This window comes from Mercurialis annua, linkage group LG5 (assembly GCF_937616625.2).
Source record: "Mercurialis annua linkage group LG5, ddMerAnnu1.2, whole genome shotgun sequence".
NCBI lineage: Eukaryota > Viridiplantae > Streptophyta > Magnoliopsida > Malpighiales > Euphorbiaceae > Mercurialis > Mercurialis annua.
The window spans coordinates 12796350-12802349 of NC_065574.1; the positions used below are offsets into that span (position 1 = coordinate 12796350).

At 27.4% G+C, this 6000-nt stretch overlaps 1 long non-coding RNA gene across 1 annotated transcript; it reads right to left on the minus strand.

Moving 5' to 3' along the window:
• Positions 1–2847: 2847 nt before the first annotated feature.
• LOC130015473 (uncharacterized) lies at positions 2848–3864 on the minus strand. The gene is made up of 2 exons (XR_008790697.1): positions 3626–3864; positions 2848–3169 (listed from the first exon to the last, which is right to left on the minus strand). It is a non-coding gene; the product is annotated as an uncharacterized LOC130015473 (long non-coding RNA).
• Positions 3865–6000: the final 2136 nt, after the last annotated feature.

The window sequence follows — 6000 nt, forward strand, 5'->3', positions numbered from 1 at the left end:
TTGATTAAAACTATTACGGTTCGGTCCCAAATATTAACAACTATGACACCATTACAAGTTTTCAAAACTGAACCGAATCGAATCAACCGATGCTCTATCCTAGTCGAATGGACTTTAATCTACTATAAAAATGTATTTTATTTGCAAATAAATAAATTAAATTTATATAATAGACTCATTCAAATGTGTTATATATATAATTTGTAGATATGTATAATATATTTTAATCGTATTATTTGAATAGATGGATGCGATACATACAAACGCGATATCCATTAATCCGTTTTGAAACTGGGTAATCTACACAAATCCCTCAAAATAGGTGCTACCTATTATTTTTACCTCAAGATTTTGGTTTTGACAGTAATCACTCAAAATAATAAAAAAGTTTACATTAATCTCTCATAACCCAAAACTAGGAGATTTTATAATAAAATAGGACACATTTGCCCCTCATTTGTCATCAGTTTTTTCCCCGTTCAACACTGTGCAATATAAACAACTCCACCACTCTGAAGAGATAGAGGTCCACCGCCGGTGACAACCAAAGAGAAACGTTTATGCAATTGACTAGATCGTGGCTTTTGTTCAGTGCATAGTTGTCCTATAAATTCCCGCAATATCTAATGGCTCTACCACAAGCTTAATGAACTGGAATGGGTTTTAATTAGAAATTCGTAATTCAAGTGGGTTGTAGAATTGGAAACTGGGAAATGAGCTTATAGAACTAGAACTTCATCGTTTTCAAGTGGTTTTAGAAATTAGTTCATAATTCTTACTCTGAAAAATGGATTCTCAACCTTGATGTTGGTTGGGTGTCTAATTTTGATCCATGATTTTGATAATTTCTTTCAAAGTTGTTATTTTCTTTCAATGCATTGTGACAATACAGTTTTGGTGAAAAGCGATCTATTATCTATTGATACTATTGTTGAATTGAAAAAAAAATTCATATTTGTAACTTGAAGATTATGAGTGGTTTTAGGAAAAATTGTGTGAAGATTTGAAAATGGTAAGGGAAAAAAAAGTGTTTTCAGACTTAGAAGGAAGAAAAAGAAAATAGAAGAGAAGAAACAAAAGAAAAAAAGAAATAGTGGTTAATAAAGAAAAAGGTAAAAGAGATCTGATGGTAAAAGAAAGTGAATTATAATGAGAGTAATGAAAGTAAACGAGAATAAAAAGGACTTACTGTTATGGATTGAGTAGAGAAAGATACAAAATTATGCTTTAATTTTGGCAATTCATGCTTTGTTGCAGAAAGAGTGGAATATATATTGAAGTAGCTTATGTGTTTAAAGAATACAATCTTACACCAGATGCATTAGCAAATTATGTTTATGATCTTCCTTTGGGTATTTTTCGATTTCATTCTCCGCCTCATGCGAGGGTGGCTTGTGAATGACAGAGTAGGTGTAGCTTATTTAATTTTTGTTTCCTTTTTCATTGTGTACCAAAACCATAAAAATTGAAATGTTGCATTTTACTTTAAGTACAAATTATTATTTTTTATGTTAGATTTAACTGTCGAGAAAACCGAAAATCTACCTGATGTGAACCAGATGTAAACTTATATCAACTGAACTATCTTAATTTAAGTTTTAATAAAATTTGTCTTACTTCTCTTTACAATTTTGAATACATTTTATATAGAGGATCTTGAGATTTTGTGTAATATACAAATTGAATATCTCTTTTAAATGAAATGTATTTGACAGTCTACAAAACCGAAAATCAACCTAATGTGAACCAGATGTGAATCTATCTATATCAACTAAACTAAACTAATAATTCAATTTTTAATAAAAATTTTTTTACTGCTCTTTACAATCGTAAACACATTTTATATAAAGAAAATTTTGAGATTTAGTGTAATTGACATTGAATATCTTTTTTAAATAAAATATTTTTGATAGTTTATAAAACCTATATCAACTGAACTATCTTAACTTAATTTTTAATAAAATTTATCTTGCTGCTCATTACATTCTTAAATGTATTTTATATAGATAAAATATTGAAATTTAGTGTAATATACAAATTGAATATCTCTTTTAAGTAAAATGTATTTAACGGTTTATGAAATTAAAAATCAACCTGATGTGAACCAGATGTGAACCTATATCAACTGAACTATCTTAATTCAATTTTTAATAAAATTTATTTTACTGCTTTTTACAATCTTAAATACATTTTATATAGATAGAATTTTGAGATTTAATGTAATATACAAATTGAATATCTCTTTTAAGTAAAATGTATTTAACAGTTTATAAAATTAAAATCAACCTAATGTGAACCAGATGTGAACCTATATCAACTGAACTACCTTAAGTCAATTTTTAATAAAATTTATTTTACTGCTTTTCACAATTTTAAATATATTTTATATAGAGAGATTTTGAGATTAGTGTAATAACAAATTGAATGTCCCTTTTAAGTGAAATGTATTTGAATGTTTATAAAACTGAAAATCAACCTGATGTGAACCAGATATGAACCTATATCAACTGAACTACCTTAATTCAATTTTTAATTTTTTTTTAAATTAATAAAAAAAAATTAGTTCAATTATTTACATTAAATTGAAATCAAGTATATATTGAATTTATACTGATTACAGCGGATCCGACCACCATGTACCTGGCTAGAGATAATTTTAATTTACATAATGTATATTTTATTTAATACAAAATTTATAAATTTATTACTATATATTAAAATAGATAATATTATAATTATATATAATGTAAAAATAAATTTATTTTAATTGATAAATAAAAGAAAGGAAAATTAAATTGACTCCTTCATTATATACAGCTTATAACACTTTTAACAACATGAACAATATTAAATAAGAAATTAAAAATTTTAATATTGTTTAAACTTTAAAGCTCCATCATTCCAATTGCAACAAATCATGACCTCAATGCAAACAAACTAGTTTCTGTATTATCTGCCATTGCTTAATTAAACAATTGCACTTAAGACAGAGTAGTCATATACTTAAGGCATTATATACAATCAAATTCAAAGTACTCAACAAAATGTTGAAAAGGTTGGATTACAACGCAAACCAATCAACCAACTTCAATATTACCCGTATCATCTGTAGTTGGAAGTCCTACTGTTGTTTCATGAATCCAAATTAGCCCCATCTCTATAATGCCATCTATAACACCAAAAAATAGACCAACAAACATTTCAAATAGTTTAGCATTTGTTTAATGTTAAATCTGAACCAAAAAATTAATATTAAAAACCAATCAAATTAACCTTTTCAAATAATTTCATGGTGGGAGTCTCAACAGCATGATTTAAACCATTTTATTCCTTTTCCTTAATATCCAAGGTTAGCAATTTGAATTCTATCCCTAAAATAATTTAAACCATTTTCAAACTATTCTTTTGATTTAAGATTAACTTAATTAATCAATAGAGCGTGAAGAATTAAAACATCACCTGATACTGTTCATGGTTATTCTTATTTTTGTCATCATCCAAATTCAATTTCAACACAATTTTCCGCAACAATATTTGTCTTTTACAGTTAGATCCATTCCATATGACATTAACATAATCAAATTATTCACAAGAAATTTAATAACAGAATAAGCAAAATTGTTACCTGCATATTTATTGTTCAAAGAGCAGTCATTAACAAACCACAGTATCTATGCCTAATCGGAAGTAAAGAACGACGGGAATAATAAAGAAAAAGAGAAGATGAGTAATTGAAGCTATTTATACAGTGAGCACTTCCATCATTCGAATCGTTCTCTCCCTCTGATTTTCCAGGCCGACCAACCGCTGTTGATATTGACGGAAACATTAGAAGTAGCGAGGAAGGGAGCAGCCATGTGTTGGAGAAATAAGAGGAAGGGTAAAATAGGACTAGAAATATAAAGAGGTATAACATATAAACATGTTTTAAAAAATGAGAGATTTTTGCAAAAAATTATTTTATGGGTCACTAACATAAAGTTTTTAGATTTTGGGTGATTTGGTGTAATTTTCTCTTTGAAACTCCCTACAAGCAAGCAAGCTGTACATAGTGGTGTACACCCATTGTCCAAGTGATACTTATATGATGATGCTGTGTGCCTATCTTTGAGATGGATGTTTTTGAACACAGCTACTCTTGCCCATTAGTTAAGAAAAATCCACCAAAAGTGTCGAAGAATGAGTTATGAGTATGTCACTTTCGTTTTTCTTAAGGCTTAATTACTTAAAAACCACTCATCTTAATTTTTTTTTTCGTTTATACCCTGACCTAGGAAAAAAATTCATTTATACCCTAACATATGTATTTATGTTTCACCTCTACCCCGAGACACTAAATTAACCTCTTTTCATTTAAAAAAAAGTTTAAATAGTTCTTCATTTTTAACCTAAACTAATTAGAGTTTAATTAAAAATGATTTTTTCTCTAAACGAAGGACAGTTTTAAACTTTTTTCTAAATAAAAAGAGGTTAATTTAGTGCCTCGGGGTAGAGGTGAAACATAAATACATACGTCAGGGTATAAATGAATTTTTTCCTAGGTCAGGGTATAAACGAAAACAAAATTCAAGGTGGGTGATTTTTAAGTAATTAAGCCTTTTCTTAAAGACTAAAACAGCATTGGTGATAATGAAAATAAATTTGATCGGTTTCAATTCTAAACTTAAATTTTTTCGATTTGAACTGTTTGAGAATTTTGATTTAATTTTAACCGAAACGACCCATTTGATCACATCTCATTACTAGAGAAAAACTACATCAGTTGTGGGTAGAGATTTTAATCCCTCATTTAGTTCTCAATTATTTTATAATAGGCTAATGGTCCAAAAAAATCTACACCTTTTAATCCCTTTTTATTTGCATCCTGACGTTTTAAAATCACACCTAACAAAAGGTGTGGATTTGGGTATAATCGGTATCTTTACAACGTCAGGGTGTAAATGAAAAATAGCTAAAAAATAGAGATTTCATACCTCTATATTAGTCAAATTTTAATTTTCATATTTTTTTATGTGGACTGTTTGAACAAAGTGTCAATAGAAAAAGAGACTAGAAAGACAAGATTTTCAATATAAAGATATAAACAATCAAAACTTAATAACTATAAAAATTGGAAAGGTATGTTGTTCGTAATAGGATTTTCTGAATAAAAATGATAAAGTATAAAGACCTCGAAATTGGTTTAGCTATTACCATATCTGCCACCTTTTCTAATTCTTGCTATATTTAAAACCAACAATTTTTTTTTTTAGGAAAAAGCCAACAATTTAAAGGTTTGAAAGAAAAAAGTATTTCCAATTAAAATTTTAAGTCTAATTTTAAAAAATCTTTTTTTAATAGTGGTTAATATAGTTTTGATTATATATTTTAAATTTTTGAAAGTGTGAATTATTTATCTTAATACATAGGGTTAATATCATAAAAATTCACCAATTTTATATATTTTTTCATTTTAATAACGTCGTAAAAATTGGTGAAAAGTACCGAGTTGACAACTGAATACTAATCATGGCATGCAATGACAAATTAGATAGTGACATGTCAGTAATTTTCGCCGGAGATCTGAACGGTGTATGGATTTGAGAAAAATAGATAGTTGGTGTATGAAAATTACGATTTTTAAACGACATGATTAAAATGAAAAAATGTATAAAATTGGTGAATTTTTATGACATTGATCTTAATATAATTATCTGAATTTGTAATCAATAGGATTACAAGATTTTTTTTAATTATATAATTATAGATGTGTCCACCACAGATTAAAACAAGATTTGGTAATATAGATCAGCATGACTGCGTAATTTTTGGAAATATGCTTTCTTGCTGAATTGGGAATTATATATAGCATTTGTTCTTATCTTCTCACTCATTAAGAAGCAATAATGAATTTTACCAAACTGCATTATTTTCAAGTATTCTTTTCTTTTGTCATTGTGATTGAATAAGTTAGTGATTTTAATGACACTCAAAACTAATCTTAAGGTCAAGATTCTTGTT